The sequence below is a fragment of the Felis catus genome, chromosome B1, assembly GCF_018350175.1.
Source record: "Felis catus isolate Fca126 chromosome B1, F.catus_Fca126_mat1.0, whole genome shotgun sequence".
In the NCBI taxonomy this organism is placed as follows: domain Eukaryota; kingdom Metazoa; phylum Chordata; class Mammalia; order Carnivora; family Felidae; genus Felis; species Felis catus.
In genome coordinates this window covers 87,065,035-87,089,069 of record NC_058371.1, presented here as the reverse complement: position 1 = coordinate 87,089,069, position 24,035 = coordinate 87,065,035, and the positions used below count along the sequence as shown (strand labels likewise).

Here is a 24,035-nt window from a genome sequence, read left to right as displayed (position 1 = left end):
TGTTCCTGGCAATAATCCAGAAGCTTCAAGTACAGGAATGAGGTCAGGAGAGGGGAAAAAAGGCAGATATTTAAAAAATAAGGACACTGAAAAATCCTCAGGGATACATCAAGGTTGTGGATGGTTTGATATAATGTCATTTTTTGTCTGAATGATTATTTTAGAGTCATGTCATTTTAATGAGTCAAATTCCACACACCAGCTGCCTCCATATCTTCAAACATGTATATCCAAGATGAAAGTTTAAAAAAAAAATCACAAAATCTTTCAAGAATCTAGTCACTTAGGAGAGGCTATTATCATCCCAAATATTCAGGGAGGACTATCCAAGTGAAAGAGACAATGCATGTCTGTGTGAGTGTGTAAGTGTGAGGGAGTGTGTGTGAGTGTGTGTGTGTGTGTGTGTGTGTGTGTGTGTGTGTGAGAGAGAGAGAGAGAGAGAGTAAGAGAGAAGAGAGACAGAAAAAGAGAGAAAATTGGGAGCAGGAGCAGCGCAAAGAAATAGAAGCATTTTTTTATTAATAAAACTCTGAAAACGCTGCATTCCACCTGTGCAGAAATCACTGAGAGTAGTGTTATTTTGCTGACCCAGCAAGATATTTGGTTAGCAAATCTCCTGACTACAAAAGAACACATTGTCAAATTATTTAACTTGTTAAGAACTTCAAAAAACAGAAGTCCTTGGCAGTCTCTCTGGTATGGAGGCACATTTCTGGGTTGTGAGCTCTCATTCACTTCTCTTGCTGCAGCTGCTATCATCCCTCCTCTCTGATCCGGCACAGTCTTCCTCTTCCCACCCGTGGCACCAAATCCCATTTTACCCACTCCTTTTTGTCCAAGAGCCTGCATCGCGGTCCTGCGATCTCATGTGTACTTGCGCAGACTGAGTATATTCATTGGTTCCCTGCAATAATCCTCTTGTCTAGGCTTGTATAATTTATGAAAAGAAAATTTGTGAAGGTTTAAATGTAGTCTGTGCCATATTCGATTTAACTCAATGAATATTTATTGAGGGCCCACCTAGAATTGGGCTATGCATTGTGGGGAATATAAAAGAAATATATAGCACAGTCCTTCCTGTCAAGCAGTTTGCAATATTCCTGGGAATAAACCTTGGGTGCTGAAGTAATTACAGGATACAAGACAGTATACGGCAACACAATTGAATTATGTAACCAAGGCCGAAATATAAGGTGCGGACAACATTATGTTTGGTTAGGGCAGGCAGGATGGAGCTATGGGGAATAGTTCACAGAAGAGATGGAACTTGAGCTTGTCCTTGAGAGATGTATGGATTTGGCTGGGTGCAGCAGGAGAGAAGGGCACTTCAGGCAGTGGAAGGAGTGTGAGTAAAATCGGAGATCAGAAACAGGCATGATGTGTCAGAGGGCACGTGAAGACGCTAGTCTAACTGAACAGAAGGAAAATGGATGTCTCAGAGTTGTGTTAGAGAAAGCTGGCTGGAAAGAATATAAGGAAACTACAGAAAGCCTTGAAGGGCACAGGAATGCATTTGAACCTGAATCATACGTTCTTAATCTCTCTATATCCCTTTCTTGATGCCGATTCATTCATTGCCATCGGAGAAGTCACTCTTTGAAAGCTAGCGTGCCGTGTTGAGAATATGGGCTATAGAGAAAGAAAGCGTTGACTCGGCCTCATATATGACCTTAGCAAAGTCATTTAACTGCGTGAGCTTCAGTTTCCACTGCTGTAAAAATTGGGCAAATCAATGCCAGTAATTCAGGGTTGTTGTGAAAAACAGAGACAATGTACCTTGTGGGTATAAATAGACGGAGTCTTTTATGAGTTTCATTCATTCTGTAACTACCTGTTGAATGTCTATCCTACCAAACACTGTGTTCAGCACTCGGAAAATGAAAACAAAAACACACAGTGCTTATTCTCAACGCATGAGCAGATACAGTTTAAAACAATGGGAAGAGCAGCAGCTTGGAGGTGAAGCCCATTACCACCGTTTACTACATGTATGAATTTGGGGAAACTATTTTATCAGTCTGAACCTTGGTTTCATCATCTGTACAAATGGTCTCACAGTATCTATCATACAGGCTAACTTGGGAATTAAATACAACTATGTAAAGAAACTAATACAGTACCTGACAGTTGGGAGCTCTCAGTAAATAACATTTGCACCGGGGTGGAAAGGAGGCATGAAAGAAAAACAACAACAACAACAACAACAACAACAACCTTAAAACAAGTAGTAAATGACTGGAAGAGAGTTGGAGACATTTTTACAGATAACAAAGTCCCTGCACTGAGAATTAAATAGTGAATAGAATCTGCTGAGTGAGCATGTATTGGGAGAACAGTCCTGGAAGAGGAAACAGCATGCAAAAAGGCACAGAAACATTAAAGGACTAGCATCTTCTAGGGCAGGCAGGTCATTCAATATGGAGGGATTGTAAGTGCAGGAAGAGCAATAAGAAAGCTATTGAAAAGATCTAGGTGGGACAAGGAGATGGAGGAGATACTTAGGAATTGGTTCCAACAAATTTCGTTTTGATTAGATTTTAGAGAAGGGTAAAAATGAGCAAAGCATCTCGGATGCTTTTCTTCTCCTGTTGGAAGATGGTGCATTTCTTCAGGATGAGAATACAGATGGGAAGCAGATTTGGAGTCGACATGATCTATCCTGTCTGGGATATGGATCTGAGGGGCCTGTGGAATCTCCAAGTAGAGACTTGGACATATGGTTCTGGAATGGAGAATACAGGACTGAGCTGGCTGCTTATGTAAACCTGGAAGTTGTTGACATATATGGATGAAGGTTAGCCTTGAAATAGACTTGCCCAGGGAAGAGGCAGTTCTCAAGTCAGGCCGTTCCCACCTGCTCTCAATAATTGAGCTGCTCAAGTAGGTGACACTCAAATCCTTGAGGGCAAAAAGATAAACCTCAGAACTAGAGTATGCTGTGGTATAGCCAAGGTCAAAGAAATCCATTTTCTGGCTTACCTTTTCTCTACAGAATGTAAGTTTCATTTGTCGGAAAGAAATGAGAGGGAGAACATGGAGAACAGCTCTTGGATATTGAGGGACTACGTACAGAATGACAATTATAAACAACACTGTCTCTAGAAAAGCACTTCATTTACAAAACAGATTTGACAGCTCCAGTTGCTTTTTGGCGGAGCAATCCTGCCTGGCCCCTGTGCGACCTGGTGAGCTTCGATTACAGCTTTGATGCTAGCTCTACCACAGAGACCCCCTAAAAGGGGAGTGATAAATGAGGTCCTGTCAGGCTTCATTCCCTGGGTGGCCTTGAATCTCTGCCATTATCTGTTACCCTGCCAGTACTGACAGTGATGAACACAAGGCAGGCAGCTAACGACACCCCGATTCATTACCCAAAAAGAAGGGAGAGCAGAAATAAAGGGAAGGTGACTGCCATGTCGAAGCTTCACTCACGTGCCATCTTCCTCCTACGGGCCTGAATGGTGAAGAAATGATGGAGCCCATTTGTCTCAAACGAGGGCTCTAATGATGCTCAGAACAGAGCAAGACACAACGAAGCTTGCCCAGGAAACGGTACACTGGCCTCTTCATGGTAAATCTCTTCACGAGCCTTACAAATATAAGAAAAAATATTTATGGGGCCTGATTTTTTCAGTCCACTCTGACTCTAGAAAAACACGAAAAAATTCAAAGACACATAAAATCATCAGTCTACACCGCTTGCCCATGCCAAATTGTTATGCATTCCAGGAGAGCACACAGTTTCTCTCTGGAAGATTATATTAAGCCCGTGACTCTTCAAGAGCAAACATTTTAGGCAGACCCAACCACTGCTTCCCATAATAGACATTTATATTTCAAGTTGTATCTGGTTCCTCTCAAAGCAATATTTCATTGCCATTTTTGTTTCCACTGATTTTTTTCTGACCTCATAGGAAATGAAGGTTTTGACTTCATTGGCTACCTTTTCTTACTAATGGGGTTTCCTGTGATAGCTGAAGGCACTGGGCATGTTCAGAATAAACACATCTTGAATCCAGTTCCCAAAGAAGACAAGGTTTTCCAATCTTAATCCAATCTACCTTAATCTAGGACATTAATCAGAGCATGGTTCTGTGAGACCTTAAGAGGAGGGAAGTTTCAAAAAAGAGGAAAAATACTTCCACGGTCAAATAGATTGGAAAAACCTTGGGTTTATTCCTGTCCCACAGATTTCTTTCCTATAGGACTTTTTCACAGTCCTTAATATACTAATGTATATTTTGACTCCCCTAAACCAAATATAATACGTCATATTTTTCCATCTGTTTTCTCCTACCCAGAATTTTTTTTACAGAATACTTTCATGAGATATATATCTAGACTAGGGTTACACAGAACCACACTCCAGAAACTATTGGTCTAGACTTGCCCACAAATCCTGTCTTCTTACTCATTTATCCCATCAACAAAATCAAATGATTCTGATTCAAGCTGCTGTTCTAAATATTTGGCAAAGTGAGACAGGCTGAGACTGGAATCCATGCTAAAGAAGATATGGTTCCTGCTCCTAGAGAATGAATACATCTTGCCCTATAATTTGTCCCCATATATTCTACCCCTTATCCTTATTTTTCCCTGTCTAAAAGAAGAAGCATCAGTTAAAGAAGATGTTGAAGCAGAGAGAGAAGCAATAATCTTAAATTTGGGACAAAGGCAGTGGGAATGATTAATACATGGATTTTATCCTTGCTCTTTGCTAAAGATCAAATTCTCTTTCTTAAAAAAAGTAACATAAAACATTACCATTTCTTTTGGGGAGCATTCCAATTTTTTTTTTATGTAAGTATGAATGAAAGTGGTCAGAGCTTCAGAATACCTAAAACTACAGCATACGTTAAAAAACAGAAAGTACCAGATCCAACAGCAAGCACGAAAGGATAACTCGCCTCAATATTATAAGACACTTTATATGTTTCTTGCTAACCACCCTATGTTCTTATTATGTAAGACATATACGTATTAGCAGTCTTTCTCATGTTGCCTATTTGGTTTCTTCTAATAAAGTAAGCCACTAGTTACATTCAAAAGAACTTAGTTGAGGAGACCTGAAATCTGGGCTTCGGCACAAACAAAATTTAAAAAGAGATATGAACTAGCCAGCTTTATTTATGAGCATTTGTTTGTCAATCAAGCTATGAATCAAAGAAAAAAATAAAAACCGAAATTTTCATTATCCAAAGAAATTTAAACTAGTATCGGAAGCCATGTGTACGTTGCAAACTTGTAATGACTAGAAATGGACTCTATAGCCTCTGTGATCTTTTTCATCTTTAAAAAGCAATCAGGATTCAGGTGGGGAGAAGCGATCATCCAAGAACTAAAGTAATATCTGGAAGAGATGAAACCATCATTATAAATTAGAAGTAGCCCATCATTCATTTTTTTGCTCTCTGCTCTTCGGGAGAAAGTAGACTCTCTGAAAAAGCTTACTGCCTTCTTTCTTTGTGTGTTCCAGGAGTTCAAAAGCCAATTATGATGTTTCCTAAATAATGTACAAAGAAAGACATTTTCATTTTTTTCCCCTTGCTCCCAGTGGCAAATGATTTGGATCCAGACCTCACAGAATTTTACCAGTGATAGGATGAATATATTTTCACTCTTATGTGGATCCTGAGAAACTTAACAGAAACCCATGGGGGAGGGGAAGGAAAAACAAAAAGAGGTTAGAGTCAGAATGAGGTTTATCTTTCCACCATATCCATGCAAAATTCCCTCTTTCCAATTTCCTACAACCCACTGTGCGCCCTCTACTTTTCCTGCAAAGGCATTTATTTCTGTGTAGCCAATCTGAATTGTTCCACTGCCTTGCTACCCACTGGTGACAAATATACTTCTTCATTTCTAAGGTCTCTGAGAGCTGGAGGATTGATGGGCGTGAAGGAAGACCTGGGATCACCAATGCAAGGAAGGAATTCATCTTATTAGCCTCTGATTTGTGTTAATCGCCAGGGAGATAATATTTTAAACTGCAAAAGACTTCTTGGAAGTTTCCAGAATTTCTCCAGAGACACAGATCAATAGACCAGAATAATCAAGAAAAGGGAGTGAGTTTGCCAAATGCCACTCACTTGGTAGGGTGTTTTACTTGAGTAAGCAAAAGACTTTTAATGGAATTATTCCAAAGCAGTAGAAAGAAGGAGCAAATCAACCCTCCAGGGAAGTGCCTCCAAACCACAGCTGAAGATAAAAGAAAGGGTGACATTTTAATTCCAATCTCCAACCCTCAACACAGGGATGTAGGTGGCACTTAATTTTTATGTTGCTCAGTTGATAAATAGCTTTGCCATAGCACTGCGCAATCAACACCCCGTCCATGCACAATAATGCATGATAATATGGGGGTCCAGGGCCCCATAATTTTGCAGAAGACTCCTCTCTTCTCTTTCAGTTAAAATAACTGAAAATGAAGTCTGCCTGATTGCTATGAGAGCTCCTTGTCTTCTTTGATGTTTAAATATTAGCCCCCAGAGCTCAGAGCTAAATTCTCACCAGCATAGCAGAGTTATCTGCCCCGCTACCCTGAACCAGGCATAAAAATTCAAATTTTTTAAAGTAAAGCCTAGGGGCGCCTGGGTGGCTCAGTCGGTTGAGCGTCTGGTTTTGGCTCAGGTCATGATCTCACGGTTTGTGAGTTCGAGCCCCGTGTCAGGCTCTGTGCTGACAGCTCAGAGCCTGGAGCCTGTTTCGGATTCTGTGTCTCCCTCTCTCTCTGCGCTCCTCCCCTGCTTGTGCTCTCTCTCTCTCTTTCTCTCTCTCTCTCTCTCAAAAATAAATAAACATTAAAAAAATTTAAAGTAAAGCCTAAATTTTTATTTATTTTTTAATGTTTATTTATTTTTGAAAGAGAGAGGAGGAGTACACGCGGGGGGTGGGGGGAGCAGAGAGAGAAAGGTGACAGAGGATCTGGGCTGACAACAGAGAGCTCAACGCAGGGCTCAGACCTACAAACTGTGAGATCATGACCTGAGCTGAAGTCGGACGCTTAACTGACTGAGCCACCCAGGTGCCCCTAAAGCCTAAATTTTTAAAAACAAGGAAGGAATCACATATGGTAAGATACAAATAACGAACAAACCTCCTGCTCCCCAAAACATTTCAAAACCTTCTGTCTTCGACTTGATATGCTCTTTTCATTTTCTTTCCGTCTCCCTCTGTCTCTGCTCCACCTCTTTTTCTGCTCCTCTTTATTCCTCTCAATCTCCCTCTAGGTGCCTTTCTTCTATGGTTATGACAGCCACTTAAACATCCGTGGGTGCTCACACTTGGCTTGCCTGGCGGGGGGCCATGGAGGCTACCCAGGAGAAAGGAGACACTAAGAAAGTATAAAAATCTGAGCTGGAACAAAGCATTTCTTTAACATGAAGTCAAAACTATTTTCCTTAGCCCGTGCTGCATGGGCTGTATTGTTAACTTCTATCAAAGGGGTTCATATCTCAGGAATCACGGGAAAGTTTCAAACATGACTGATGGCTGGTCAAAAGAACATCTACAGCGCGATAAGCCGCAGAGAGGGAATGTGCTGAGCCGGTTAAGGATTGCCTGGCTGTGCCTTTCAAATTCCTTTCATCACAATCGGTGACTGTAAGCACTGCAGGGTGAGAACAAGCCAGGACTTTGTGGAATATTCTTAACTGCTGATATGTAATCCATACAGCCACTGGTAGCGGCCCGAGGATAAAAGATTTAAAGAAATGGAGACACAAGGACTGATTTTTTTGAAAGGCAACTTGGAAGGGGGGAAAAAAGAGTGAGAACAGTAAGATTTATGTTAACCCATTGGGAGTGCTCTGGAAATCTCTTTGATGAAGGATTGAGATTGCTTTGAAGCAGACTTTATTGAAGCAAAAAGTAAGTGTGGTGCCCAGGGACTCAGGTTGACTGGGTCACTTATCAGTCTTCCTGACTTTGAGTTTCCTTTTTCTTGCAAATTCTGCATCCTACCAAACTCCTAAATGCTGCTCTACAAAAATATTCTCCTTCTGAATATGATTGAGCCTTAGTAATTAGTAGAAACTTGACCGATGGGGCATAAAGTAAAAAAACAAGAATCCAGAAAAGGGAATACACATACACACACACCGCAATACAACATACAAAAGGTTATTACAAATCTTAACCATTATGCATGACTTTTCTTACTATGAGTTCAGATTTCAAATACAACCCTACAGGAAAGTAGTGGCAAAGTCAGTAAGTATCATGAGGAAGCAAAGTGGTTAGCAGTTTCCACTGATGCGGAATAGTAGCTGGGCTAATAGGACTTCAGGAGCCAAAAGTAAAGATGGTCTTGGCTAGAAAGGAGAGAACAACAAATAAAGTTTGGAACCATCAAGGAATTTGCATGGAACCAGGAATATAAAAGTTTCCCTTAAATAAGCGAGACTACCAGTTCCGGGATCCTGAAAGAAATCCTCAACAGAAAGATTTAAAAAAAAAAAAAAAAAAATCAAGGCGGAAAAGAAACAAGTACTAATGAGTGCAATAATGACTGGAAAAGAAGAGAATGCTGATGACGAAAGAAAAGCTGAAAACTTCGCACTGTCCTTTCTAGCACAAGCCATTGGCTATGGCTGTGTTATAATTATTCTTTTCTATAACTTGTCAGCTGCAACCATACAGTAATGAGGCTAATTTTTTTTCAAAAACAAACTACAGCTTATCCATTCAAAGTGTTGATTTTTCAAAGAGATCAATACGGGTGTTAGATTTGAAAGTTCCCAATAATCAGTAAACTCTTGTCCATGTGACCAGTGTTTTGCCTCTGAAGACAGTTTCCATTCTGGAAGTCCCAGAAACGGTTCGAGCAATCATACAGCAGTGTTTGCAACATCACTGGACTTAGTGTTTAGCCTTCCCAGAAAACTCTTTGGAAGAATGGTACTAATTTGGGGATACAAGTTCAAAAATCAGAACACTGGTCACAAGATGAAGTTACAGGATTATTGGAGCAAGGAGGGATTGATCCTTCTCTACAGGCCTTTTGACAGATACTAAGAAATAAAGCAATCTGGTTACTCTGACAAATGAAGAAACCACACTAGAAAATATGAAAGCGAGAGCAGTAGAGGCTCCACCTATTCGATCATCATAGCCAGAAACAAAATGAAATCCTTATCCTGCCATTTGCCCTGATAAAGAAATATAAACACAATGTACCTTCAGATGTTTAGCATACCGATACGTTCCACAGAGAGTCACAAACCCAACACTCATGGCCAAGGTGATTCCTGGGGAAATCAATAATACCACGACTTGGCAAATGCGGAAACCCACTGCCTCCCCTTAGAATTTCCACCAGAGAGCAAGAATACTTTAAGACACAGAAACTTTAATATTGTAAATGAATAACTATCTGCAAGCAACTCATCCTTTATAGAAGGAAACGGTCCAGGGTTATAACAGTAAATGGATATATCTCCTCCGTAGGAGAAGACCAAGCAGCACCTCCCACCCCAAAGACTGTCAAAATGACAAATATTATGCTGTTTTGTAACATCTGGGCCAGTTTCCTGTGTTTTATTACAGTGCCCACCATCGGTGGAGTTCCTTCGGGGTGGTCGACTCCAATGTCTTAGAATTATGGCATTCTTATTTGGTCTATGAGAAAATAAATGTAGTGAACACGTAAACTTTGGGAAATGTTTTTTCTACCATTTTCCGGCTTCTATAAAATCTATTAGTTACATGAAGCGTTTTCCCAAATGTGAGGCAACTGACTCAGTATCAAATGTTGAATTTTGGTACTCAGAGGAAATCCAAAATCCAATATGACAGACTCACATATTGGTAAATGTGATGAGTTCCAATGTGGCATCAATTCCAAGTCTCTGAGAGATGAGCAGGGCCCAGGCAGTGGAAATTTTTGAGGCTGTTGCAGCAGCTAGAGTCAGAAAGTTATCGTAGGTGATTTCAGACTTAAGGATAAGTCATCAAAGTCCAAGGAAAGTACAAAAACAATTTGAGAGGCACCTGGCTGGCTCGGTCGGTGGAGCATGTGACTCTTGACTTCAGAGTTGTGAGTTCAAGTCTCCTGTTGGGTGCTGAGTTTACTTTAAAAAAATAACATTATAGGGGCGCCTGGGTGGCCCAGTCAGTTGAGCGTCCGACTTTGGCTCAGGTCATGATCTCGCTGTCCGTGAGTTCGAGCCCCGCATCGGGCTCTGTGCTGACAGCTCAGAGCCTGGAGCCTGTTTCAGATTCTGTGTCTCCCTCTCTCTCTGACCCTCCCCCGTTCATGCTCTGTCTCTCTCTGTCTCAAAAATAAATAAATGTTAGAAAAAAAAATTTTTAATAACATTATAGATTTAATTAATTAATTAATTAATAATTTGAGGAAGGAAGGAATAGTTTCTTTACCATAACTGGCTAATTTTTCTAATAAGCCAAGTTCATGTTTGCTGTTCAGCCTAAATTGGTGTGTTAATGCACACCAGTGGAGAAAGAACAGAACAAAATAACACTTACTGAGCCTCTATCATGTGCCAGATACTTTACATCACAACAATCCAGTGTGAGAAAAATCATCACCCCCGTTTCTGCACATGAATCAGTTGAAGACTCTGAAGAGAAGTGATTTATCCATAGTCACAGAGCTTACAAATGGTGGACGCAAGATTCAAACCTGGTCACTCTGGTATCCAAAGCCAAGTACTTTTCACATCCCTAAGCCAAGCTCAAGTGATGTCTAACAAGGTGTCTTTTAGTTGTTTCCTGTTTTCAGGCAATCAGTACCAGGAAAATCCATTTTTAATTAGGAAAAAACTGTTTTACAAATAATTTGCCATTCAGTTCCTTTAATAAGGGCTCACCTGGAATATCTTAATAAATGAAAAGAATGCATTTTTACATGAAGTACATGTATTAGTGTAAGCATGGGGTCTTTTTTTTATGATGCATCATATGTCTCCTCTTCCATCTATCCCCTCACCTTGCCCCCCACCAGCACCACTACCAACAACCTCCAAGCAGTAACAAGCATTTACCCAAGGCTGGGCCTCAGGGGAGCCACAGCACAAGACATTTAACAGGTGAAAATAACTGAAGAGGATGAACTCAGTAATGACAGGACAGGGTATATTTCCTCCACTTCAAGCTCCCCTCTGCTCTGATGTTCGGACTCACCTTCCCCAGCCTCCCACTAGAAAGCTGTATGGCGTCCATTTTTCAGTGTCAGGCACTCACTAAATAAAACATAAACACAATACTCCACGGGGCCCCAAACAAAACCATAATTTGAACAGCACTTAAAGGCCCTTGGTCGCCATTCTGTTTCTCCCATAACCAGCCTGGTTCAGAAGCCTCATAACTTGTCCTCCCCACAAGTGACTTGGCTACAAAGCAAGTTGTTTAGAGTGGCAGATAACAACCTCCCTTGAAAGAAACTAGAGAAGCATTTTAGAAAATAGGGTCTATAGCAAATGTGGTCACACAGCAACCTCTCAGGACTCGTTTCCTTCAGCATCACCCTAATGATGCTGCTCACAGTCTAAACGATGGAGAACGGTGCTCCTACACCCCCTAAGGGCTGTGATGCCCCAGTATTTCCTCTGCATCTGATGCAGGGAAAATTGAACAGATGACAGTGTCAGGGGACTTTCTCCTGGTTAATAGAGAGAATTTGAGATCACCTGGAGAGGCTCAGTCTATTGCAAAGACTCTTTGGGCAGTAATGAGACTTGAGAGATTGATCTGCCTTCAGGCCAGGCCTCTCCTAAACTACCCTAGATGAGACTCTAGCCTATTTGAAAGACCTCTTAAGAAAGGAGATTCTTAACTCTTCCCTTCTACACAGGAACGGGGAAAGAAATGGGAAGACCATTCATTTACATCTCAAATAAGCATTTATTTGCGTCAAACAATTAATTGGCCATACGAAACTGAATCCCATGACATTGGGTAAGTTATTCTTAGATCATTCATAAGGAAAACACCTCCCTACCTATTATTGCCTACAGGTAGGATCTGAAAGAAGAAAATCCAACCAAATCATTTCCTTGATCAAAATTCTTCTATGATTCTCCGTAATCCAAGGAATCTCATGCAAAGGAGACTGAAGAGAGAAACCCTCTTCTCCCATGCCAGGCATGCTTTCACTTAGGGTGTTGTACTTATTGTCCCAGATGGCCTATGGCTCGTGCCCTCACTTTCTTCAAGTCAATATGCAGACACTTTCTCACTTAGGCCTTCCATGACTACCCCATTTAAAATTGCAGTTCCACAACACACACACACACACACACACACACACACACACACACACAAACCCTGTACTCCTTTCACACTTTTCTCTATAGACCTATCACCATCAAACATACTACATAACTTATCTTTTTTTATTGTCTATCTTCCCCTATCAGAATATAAGCTCAGTGAGGGAAAATATTTTGGGACATTTTGCCCATTGTTTTATATCCCTAGGTATTAAAACAGAGCCTAGTACATAGTAGGTACTCATTACATGATTGGTAAGAGAACTGAATGAATATATAGCTTCTTTAAGACTTAGACTCTTATATAAGCTCACGGATCATTACTTTCCTCAAACAGGATGTGGACTAATGAATATGCAATAGCTATTCCTAGTTGGGATCTTAATTCTCTTTAAGAGTCTGGAATGAGGGTTTCAGCTGTGATCCCAGGACCCTTGGCACTCTTCTGAGATGTGTCCTCTCCCCAGCCCTTAACCCTACCACAGAGTTCAACCCTTGCTTCAACCAAGACAGCTCTTCTATCATCTTTCTCATGCACTGGAGTTTTCTGTAAATTGTTAGTGATCAAGAAACTGTCCCATTGCTAAAAACATAGAAAAAAATCTAGCCTGGACCATGAGACAGAAAAGCATGAAACAACACTGATAGAGTCTCACAGAAACACAAGCTTAATTCATTCAACAAATATTTGTAGAACATCCATTATGTTCCCAGATTGGCTGGACAGTAGGAATACACTGGAAAGCAAGACATAGTCAAACTCACATTTAACTGAGTTCACACAACAAATCATTATAATATCCTTAGAAACTTTGGAAAATCAAAGGAGAATTGAGGAAGGATGTCAGGGATGTCTCCTGCCAAAAACATCTACTAAGTCTTAAGAATAGTTGTTAGTCAGATGAAGCATAAGAAGACCGACCTTCACTCTGTAACCTTAAAAAAGATCTTAACCTTTTCAGGACATAGTTTCCCCAACTGTTAAAAAAAAGGGGGGGGGTGTTGAAAATTAGCTGATAGGTAAAATCCCTCACAAATAGAAAAAATATGGATCCAGGGTTTCCTTACCTGGAAATCCTACTTGCCCTACAACCAGATATCAGAAATCATTTGTTTGAAGTAATATTGCTAAATATGGAATATTTTTGCCACTTCATTTGATCATTAATAATTTATTTGGCACAGAATGATGATCAATAAGTCCCAAGGGGCCTTTTAAATTAATTGATATTTTCTTCCATATATGAGAGACATTCATTGCAATGTCCAACTTCAAATTCAACAATTCCATTTTTACTATGCTAAACACCAGATATGAATAACCTTAAAATAAGCTATGGGATCAGAAATTTTATTGTTCACCCTTAGCATCATTTGTTTTTACACTTGAGACATTCTCCCACATTTAACATATTGAGCAAGGAAGCAGAGCTCTCTAAATCTGTTAAATTTGGAACTAGGAAAAATTTCAAGACATTTTACTCCTCCCTGCTTTCAAATCATAACTAACATATCAGCCAGGAATTTGTTCACTGTCATCAACTACCAAACTGTCAAAAGTTAACAGGTTAGCACAACGATAATGAGTGGGATTCTGAAGTATATGCACTTGGAGAATATCTGTGTTGAGCTTTTGATGTGTATAAATCTCATTACACTCATGGTGCCCAGGAAGTTGGTCCCTATCAAGGGGGATCAAAGAAAATGACTTAGCATCAAAAGAATCAAGTTAATAGCAATATTCCTAAACATAAATATTGGGGTATCTTTAATCTTAAGAGGAAACGAAATGAAAGTGAAAGAAATGAAAGCAGATATTCTTAAATTATGAAATGTGCATTGGATTTAATCTACAGTTCTGACACTGGCTGTGTGAGAGTAGATAGATCGCTTGAGTGCTTTGACACTGTTTCTTCATTTATCAAATGAGGATAATAACACCTATCAGACTGGAGACAACTCAAATTTTAATCAACTGATGAGTGGATAAACAAAATATGGTATATCCATGCAATGGAATATTATCCATCATTAATAAAGAATAAAACACTAATACATGTTACAATAGGAATGAACCTTGAAAACACACTAGATGAAAGAAGCCAGTCACAAAAGACGACATATGGAATGGTTCCATTTACATGAAATGTCCAGAAAAGGCAAATTTATAGCAGCAGAAAGTGGATTAATGGGGGTCTAAGGCTGGGATGGTGAAGTGACAGCTAAGGGGCATGGGGATTCATGGAGCGATGATGAAAATATTCTAAAATTGATGGTGGTGACAGTTTCACAACTCCATAAACATACTAAAAACCACTTAACCGAATCCTTTAAGTGGGTGAATTGTCTGGTATTTGAAGTATATCTCAATAAAGCTGCGGTTTAAAAATAATACTTTCCAGGTTTATTGTAAGGACTAAACAATATAAGACATATGAAAGATCTTCATTAAAAACATCCAATATAATATTAGCCATATAGTAACATTTAGATTTTCCTTGAAAAAGATGTTTTCAATGCCACCCAGTCAATCCACCGATACCTAAAACAAGCCTAAAACTACCAAAGTGGCCATGATCTGCCACATGCTCTTACATTAGCGTGTGTACCCCGTATGGAGGCTGGCCCCATGGCACAGTGGTGTGGCAGGAGTCTGTCCATCTCATTAAGATTCCATCTCCATTGCTGAAAACTTGGGCAGCTGTCACTTTAGACCTTATCAAACTTCTAATTGTCTCACTGCTTGATATCTTACCAGAGTAAGATATTAACAAATGTTAATAAAGCAGACAAGGATAAGCGTTCTGGAAGGTGTTTGGATATAGAAAACCTACCGTAAAAACAGAGAGTGGCAGGTGTACATAAAGCAGGAAAGTTGGAGAGAAATTTTTCTCATGTGACATAACCGTGTTGATTCCAATTCCGAAGCCATTTTCCCTTGCAATTGGAGTACATCTTGGTGAACACAGCTTTCTCCTGTTTCATTTAACAACTGCTGTTAAAATTTTAGTGACAGAATGAGAAAGCCATTTAATGGAGATTGCCAAATGTCTGATTAGATGATGGTGGAAATCAAAGGAGGGGAATCCAACTGCTAAATATAATAAGCTCAGGCATAAAATCATTGATGAAAAAAGAAAATGGTACCCTTGCTTTTTTTTAATGGGGTACATGTATTAGATATTTTCTGCAATTCTCCATTAAGTTCATTAAGTCTAGTTATTGACTAGCTGAATTTCAGTTCTACGTTGATTTCACATCTGATCAAGCCAAGACCCAGAATTACTGCAAACTCATTGTGACTAAAAGGAAAAAACAAAACAAAACAAATCAAAACTTGTCTTTCTAAACTTAGAAAAAAGTAAAAACCATAAAAGAAAATTATAAGTAAATTTGATTACCTGAACATTTTAAATTTTTTTTAATCATTTATTTTTGAGAAAGAGACAGAAATGGAGAGTGAGCAGGGGAGGGGCAGAGAGAGAGAGACACAGAATCCAAAGTAGGCTCCAGGCTCTGAACTGTCAGAGCCTGACATGGGGCTCAAACTCACGAGCTGTGAAATCATGACCTGAGCCAAAGTCAGATACTTAATTGACTGAGCCACCCAGGCACCCCATTTTACCTGAAAATTTTAAACTACATTTAAACAAAAAAAAAAAAAAAGACAAAAGCCAGATTTTGAAAGATATTTAAAACAAATACTAAAGATAAAATATTTGTATCCAGAATTTAGGAAGAAGTTATACAAATTAACAAGAAAAAGACAATCAAATAGGAAAATAAAGAATATAAATAAGCAATTCACTGAAAAGGAAATACAAATGGACAAGAAACATATGACAATAGGCTCACTCTTACTAATAAACAGGGAAATGCAAGTTAAATCGCTAATGACATTTTGCACCAATCAGGTAAGAAGAAGTGCTAACATTTGAAAATACTATGCATTGGGAAGGTATTTTAAAGAAAGGGATCTATTCACTAGTGTTGGCTGAGGAAATCAGAACATTCACTTTACATCACCTGTTAAAATCAAAAATGTCCAGGGCTGCCTGGGTGGCTCAGTTGGTTAAGCGGCCGACTTCGGCTCAGGTCATGATCTCACGGCCCGTGAGTTCAAGCCCCGCGTCGGGCTCTGTGCTGACAGCTCAGAGCCTGGAGCCTGTTTCGGATTCTGTATCTCCCTCTCTCTGACCCTCCCCTGTTCATGCTCTGGCTCTCCCTGTCTCAAAAATAAATAAAATGTTAAAAAAAATTTTTTTAATAAAATAAAATAAAAAATGTCCATATTCATGACGCAGCTTTTAAACTTCTAGATATCATTTTTAATAAAAATTAAAAAAATTTTAAACTGCTCTAGGCATATGCAAAGATGTTCATTGCAGTAGAAATCATGGAATTGTTAAATAAAATGTTGTATATTCAAGAGATGAAATATTATATAGTGGATAAAATGAACTAAAGTATGAGTGTGTACACATGTGCACATAGCTGTAGATAATTTTGTTTAAAAGTAATTTGCATAGGGGCACCTGGGTGGCTCAGTCAGTTAGGCGTCTGACTTCGGCTCAGGTCATGATCTCATGGTTTGTGGGTTCGAGCCCCATGTGGGGCTCTCTGCTGTCAGCACAGAGCCCACGTCAGATCCTCTGTTTCCCTCTCTCTCTGCCTCTCCCCTCTCTCTCTCCCTCTCTCTCTCTCTCATAAGTAAACATTTTAAAAGAATAAAAAATATATAAGTAATTTGCATAAAATTACATAAAATATAGTGGAAATACATTTTATTGTAAAATACGTTTTAATGTACAAATAATACTGTACATTTCATAGAAATACATATATATGTATGTTAGTGCAAAATAACAAAAATCTGGAAGAATATAAACCAAATTTATGAGCATGAATAGCATTTAAAAGGCAGCACTCAAAAAAGGGAATGCTGCTAACAAAAGAGAGGGCAAGGTCTAGATGGTAGTTTAAGAGAACTTCAGCTCTATCTAAAATATTTTAATAAAAACCACAAAAGAGGGGTGCCTGGGTGGCTCAGTCAGTTAGGCATCAACTCTTGATTTTGGCTCAGGTCATGATCTCACAGTTCCTGAGACTGAGCCCTGCCTCGGGCTCTGTGCTATAAACCTGCTTGGGATTCTCTCTCTCCTTTTCTCTCTGCCCCTCCCTCCCTTTCTCTTTCTCTCTCTCTGTCTCGAAATAAATAAATAAACATTTTTAAAAAGAATAAAAACACAAAAGGAGAATATAGTCGTGTATTACTTGTATATTTTTAAAGTATATGCTTAAATAAAAGCCTGAGAAGTCTATCAAAACATTGAAGTGGCTTGCTTGAAGATAGATATATTGAGGATTGATATTTTTACATATATGGGGAGGGGTGAGTATGAGTGTGTGTATGTATGTATGTATGTATGCGTAGATGTGTTTTCAAAATTCCATGTTAAAAAAATGGAAAAGGTGACTACTATATTTTGATAGTCATCACAAGCCCAACTGTAAGAGTGGCCTGGATTTCAATGTGGTAAAAGCACCCTATATATTATATAGAAGGGATAACCCACTAACTAATCCACTATCCATTATATAGAAGGGATAACCCACTAACTAATCCACTATCCATTATATTAAACATTAGATTAAAATCTTCATTAAGCTTAAGCTTTCACCTTGGAGATCAAAGAGAAGACCTTTGAAGAAATGAGCAGAACAAGTCGATTTTTGTGATTAAATATTACTACATAATTTGTCTTAAGCACTTTTCCTTTTTAAAATGTCAACATAATTATATGATAAATACTACCTTAATAAGCCCTAGAAATTCAGATTTTAATTATAGAAACTTGGGAAACATGAGCTTCTAGCCTCACATCATTTAACTCTGGCCCCATGGAATTTGCAGGTTATGCCAGAATCCTTCATTACCTGGTTACACACTAGTGGACAATATGACATTTTGCTTGGAAATGATATAGGATAATATGGTGAAAAATAACTGCACTTTTTCTATTGTGCTTCTTCTGTAAGGCTATAAATAAGTTGAATTGTGCTCCCTTGATTTATGTTTATGACTATTATTATGATGATTTATTTTGGGTTGAGTGCTGACAGTGTGCTGAGTGCTATACCAGACTCATAAGAAGAAATGGTTATGCCCCAGAGGCTTACATACCAAGACAAACAATTCAGCCATAAAATACACCAGCTAAGAGATGCTTAATCTCAGCAGTGCAATGCTTCTTGGAGTTTATATGTAGGTGGAGAAAATTTCCTCCAGCTGGAGGAAGAAGGTTAACACTCTCTGAAAGACTTTGAGGACCAGTTTTCAATAGAGATTTTATATAGGCATAAAGAAACATCAAAGTGCATGCTCTTAGCCATAGCAAAAAGGATGGTTGATTGAGGGTTCCCCAGCAAACAGTTTCAGGCTTTGAGTTAGATATTGGGGGTACAAGATTGCCCTTCAAGGGCTTCAGTCTGCTAGCCATACACAACTCTGTGATTCCAGGTAGGTTCAATGTGCTACTTTTATATTACAACCACCTTAAATCTGTTCTGGAATAATATTGGTTATGGACATCTAACTATCTAGACCAGCATTTCAAAATGTATAATTTAAAGAACACTAGTTTTGGAGGTTGTTTTTAGCTATGACAAAATGAAAAAAAAAAAAAAAAACCTGTGGACAAATAAACTTGAGGAATTCTGGGTTGAACAAAGTCAAACAAGTATCTCTATTGCAAGAATTCTCAGTCATCAATCAGGCCATGCAAATGGTGAATCTCTGAGTCTGACTGCAAAATAATTTTTGGTAGAGCACTTCACAGGACTAGTACTCTGGGAAATACACATTGGGAAATATCGAGGTTTGATAACAAAGGAACAAAAGAATAAATTAAACCCCCAATTTGTTTTAACCATCATGGTCATTGGAGTCTTTTGTTTTCTGATTTGAGAGTTCAAAGGACATAATGTGCCCTGAGCCTCTTTCAGCTGAGCTGAGCAAGGCACAGTCATCCCCACATCTCAAGCCTGGTTGGAAAGATAACGAGAGTAGCGCGCGAGGCACAATAAAAGAGTCTGCACTTTTGTGGTAGACGGCCTCCAAGATGGTCCCCAGTGATCCGTACCTCTCTGTGTTCTTGTCCTTGGGTTGTCCCCTTCCATAATGAATTGGGCTGACTTTTGGAATATTACGGAAATAAAAGGATAGGATATTGTGGAAATAATAGAGTGTGACCTCCAAGGCTAGGTTGTAAAAGACATTACAGCTTCTACCCTGCTGTTTTGGATCACTTGCTCTGGGGAAGGCAGCTACCATGTTGTGAGAATATTCAGCAGCCCTATAAAGAGACCTACATGTGAAGAACAGAGTCCTGCCTGCAGCCATCTCAGTGAGTCATCATGGAAGCACCATGTCAAGCTTGCAAATAACTGCCATCTCAGCCAACATCTTGACTACAACCTCATGAGACACCCTGCACCAGCTAAACTGCTCCCAAATTCCCGACCCCCAAAATCTGTGTGAGATAATAAATGTTTATTGTTTTAAGCCACCTCAGTTTGGGGGTGACTTGTTACACAGCAATAGATAACTAACACAACAGTCTAGATTTTTCAAGTTTTCAAGTATTCTGTTCTGCTGTTCATCCATGTGTCCTAATTTGGGGGTTCAAAACATTTGATCACAGAAAGAACTGCTTGCCTTGTGCACAGCATTGGAGTCACTGAATCTCAATCAGTACCAGAACCAAAAGAGGACTCAAGAAAAATCTGTATGGAGCTCTTTGAGAATATACCACTACCACCCAGCTCACTAACAATTTCTATTTCCTAGATGGGGCAAGCCAACTTCACGATGAACTGATAAAATCCAAGAAATAACGATCAAGTCCCTTTTGGAAAATTGGCCCACTGACCAGGTTATTGAGAGTCAGAAAGTAGCCTCTACCATCAGCAAAAATTGATATTGCCCAAGCTCCACTATGGGGTAAGACAGAAGGCTCAATCTCTTATGCTAACTGAATTGAGGGGGCAGAGGTGAATCCAGCTCTCCCAATGTGCAACATTAGAAAGAGGCAACTGAATAGTGTCCAAGGATGAGGGCAAGATTGGGAATATGAGACACAATACAAACGGTCCAAACAGAGTTGTGCAAGAGGTGAAAGATGGTAAGGGGGCTTAAAACCAAGATAAGAACACAGCAAGGGGGTCTAGAGGGGCATGCCCTATCATATTAATAGGAGCCCTATAGAAAGGAGCTGTGGAAAGATGCTAAGCAACTTGGGAAAGATGGTGATCCAACCCAGATGCATGAAAACTCCCAGATCATACAGGAGAAGCAGACAGAAAGGAATAAACACATGGGTTGGGCAAGCTTCACAGAGCCACAAAGGAGCAGCATGTGCAAAAAAGGCGATGAGCTGTGTGACAGGGTACACATCAGTGGAAAGCCCAGCATTAGGAGAGGGCCCTGTCTGAGCTATGACCTCAGGGTCATACCCAAAAACAAGTGAGAGGGAGAAGAAAGGGGGAGAGGGAAGGGAGGAAGACAGCGAAGGAGGGGAGAGACAGAGAAGTATGTGGACTTTGTTCTCATTAAGGAAGTTTGGGAAACTTTTGCCAGCTGTCTAGCTGAGTATGGATTTCTGGGTAAAGAGGTAACCCATAAGAAAATAACCCTGGGCCATTTTGACCACAGGTCCAACTTGGACCATTTGGACCGACTCAAGTGTGTGGGGTATTGTGTGTGTGTGTCAGTTGCCCTTTAATGGAATGGTAAACTTTTAAGGAATTCTGCACAAATAGGTTGGAATTATTTTCTCCCATTGCACCAAGTCCAGAAATAGTCCATGACCAATGATCCATTACAGCTGCCGGTAGAAATAAATTTACTTGAAACTTTGCAACAGGCTCAATACACTGTCTTGCCCATGGAAACGCACGTAGCGGTAATCAGTATTCCTCTCTGGCCCCAGACCTGGTGGATAATTACAATTAAGCTTCAATGGATTAGCTGCCAGCAGGACAGTAGATAGTGAGTGGTATTTTACATCTCTACTTTTTCAGCAAATTTGGGCATGTGGGTTTATTTCCTTCTCCATGGAAAACAAAAAAGTTATTTCCAATTAATTCAGGAGACCATCAAAATTACTGAAAATTGTACTGTTCCCCCATGGTAGGATGAATGAGGTACAGAGTGACTCTCCGCATTGTGTCAGAAATGCAAGGGTCACTCATATTACTTACAGAGCCCCTAGTTTACATTTTCCAATTAGGAGATAATCAGTGTGCCATTATGAGTAAAAATTGTTGGAATGACCTTTTGGCTGTATATTTTAACCAGCAAATCTTTGGGGAGTGTTTGATTGAAAGCATGACAGGAGAACAAGGCAAGTTATACTGATGATAAATAAGAACAATTATCACACTTATTATCTGATAAATAATTTATTGTGATTTGCCATTAATCCATCTCAAGCCACCTCCTGAATAAAAATAAACCCCAAATACTGACTTCTTCAGCTTTTCCCACATCATGTCAGTAATTCTTGGCTGAAAAGAACAAAGGAAGCATTTACCTGGAATATAAAGAGCTGTCACTGCATACTTGATAATTTTAATCAGTGCAGATAAATTATGCCCCTTATATAATGGTAAATCAGTACTTCACTCTCAGCCTTTAAAAAAAAAAGTGAGGGGCACCTGGGTGGCTCAGTCAGTTAAGCGTCCGACTTCAGCTCAGGTCATGATCTCAGGTTTGTGAGTTCGAGCCCGGTGTCGGGCTCTGTGCTGACAGCTCAGAGCCTGGAGCCTGCTTTGGATTCTGTGTCTCCTCTCTCTGCCCCTCCCCAACTTGTGCTCTATCTCTCTGTGCTCTCAAAAAATAAATAAATGTATAAAAAAACAAGTGAGAAGCCATTTTGAGAAGCCATAGCTCAACAAGGAGTCCGTTTTCTTCTTGTATCTCGTCTTCCATTCTTATTAAAAGCCATCAGCCTATGCATTTTCAGTCAACACCTACAGCAATATTCCTAACTGCAGAGTGTACATACTATTATAATGGAATAATTAAATTTTCTACAATTCTCCATAAATCCCGTTGGTAAGGATTGGTTCGATCTATAAAAATGATTCTAAATGTTGGACATTAGGGACAAATGTTGTTTCTACTACCATACTCTACTTGGTAATTCCAACAGGCAGATATGTATTAGTGTTAATCCTGGTACCAGATAAGTAATGTAGAACATTTGAACGCTGATCGTATTTCCCTCACGACTTCACCTACTGATGTTTTGAAAAAATTTATATTAATACTACTTTTCCCATCATGTCCTCAAATCTGACCCCACTGGTGTCTCTTACTCAAAAAATGAAGTCTGGATTCTACTTCTTCTCTTTTTTTTTTTTTTTTTGTAATTTGTTACTTTACAAAAATGGATTTTTTTAAGAAAATTAAGTCGATTTCTTATTATTTACCTCTGACATTAAACATATAGCCATTATAATATTTTTCCCATGCTTTTTTCTCTTGACATTCTTGGTCACTGCTAATAATAATAATTATATAATTATTACATAATAATATATTATTAAAAATATTATATAATAATAATAGTATTATTTACTCAGTCATCCTATCTATAAGCTTGGACTCATTTCCCAGGACTCCAGGAACATTTTTTAATCAGTAGAACATTGATATTGGACAGAAATCCATGTATCATTATCAGAAATTATAAATTGGTTTTACCTGTTCTGGTCTTCCCTACTGCAAAACTGAGTTATGGACCCAAAGCCAAAAGGTTCTCTCCTCTGCCTTCAGGTATCTAAAAGAGATTAAAATATTTTTTTAGGGTCTGTTGAGAATGTGATTATACAAACATTCAAGCAATTTGACACCCTCTGAGTCAGGAAATTCTTCCTCATGGCTACCCTAATCTCTCCAGGTGCAACGGAAGCCCATTTAAAATTCGATTTGAGGACAGGGAGACGTATTGAACTCCTTTATTTCACAGACGAGGGAACAGTGGGAAAGTGCACACCACAGTGCTGTATTGTCAGGCATCCTTAGGACTGACAGGATGGGGAAGGGAATTTTTGAGAGTCATTCCTACCCACAGTCAGAAAGTCTTTTATCTACCATCATGTGATAAGCGAGCATCAACTTTACGAACCCCAACCAGAGAAGTCCTGAAAGACCCACCCCACATGCCTTACAGAGTAAAGCAATGAAACGGAGAATTATGAGTGTACTTTATGGCATTATAATTTTAAATAATGGGTAAATTTTAGATTATACTCAATTTAAGGACAAAGCTACTTTTCTTAATTTCTAATATATCATACACAAGCCAAGAAACCTCCCTCTATCACAGAAATCAAAGAAACTGTGTAAAGAAAGCTAGAAGGACCAGGAAGAAAAATGCAGGCAGCTTTCTCTTGTCTGACATGAGAAATAGATTTCACTAATGCAAATCAGGACAACTGAAGGTCTCGTGATAATGCAGCATGCAGTATTTTAAAGTCACATCATGAGAATTCACAAAAGGAAAATTTTTTTCTCTGTCATGTTTCTCTCGTGTGTGCGTGCGTGCGCGTGTGTGTGTGGCATGTGTCTCAGACCACACAAATACCGATAAAAAATAAATGGCACAAGAAAAGGAGTATCGTACTCCCCTCTAACCAAAATTAGTATGAGTTTCTTACAGGTGTGTTCCTCTTTTAAAAAGATAACCCACTTTTGGGGCGCCTGGGTGGCTCAGTCGGTTAAGCGTCCGACTTCAGCTC

General features: G+C 39.3%; 1 long non-coding RNA gene across 2 annotated transcripts in view; it reads right to left on the bottom strand.

The window, feature by feature from the left end:
• Positions 1-446: 446 nt before the first annotated feature.
• Positions 447-24,035, bottom strand: part of LOC123384935 — a 78,972-nt gene continuing 55,383 nt past the window's right edge. For both annotated transcript variants that reach the window (XR_006596746.1, XR_006596745.1), the window contains exons 3-4: positions 22,999-23,074; positions 447-3,589 (exon numbers count right to left, since the gene is read on the bottom strand). This is a non-coding gene — a long non-coding RNA (uncharacterized LOC123384935). The remainder of the gene's footprint in view (positions 3,590-22,998; positions 23,075-24,035) is intronic.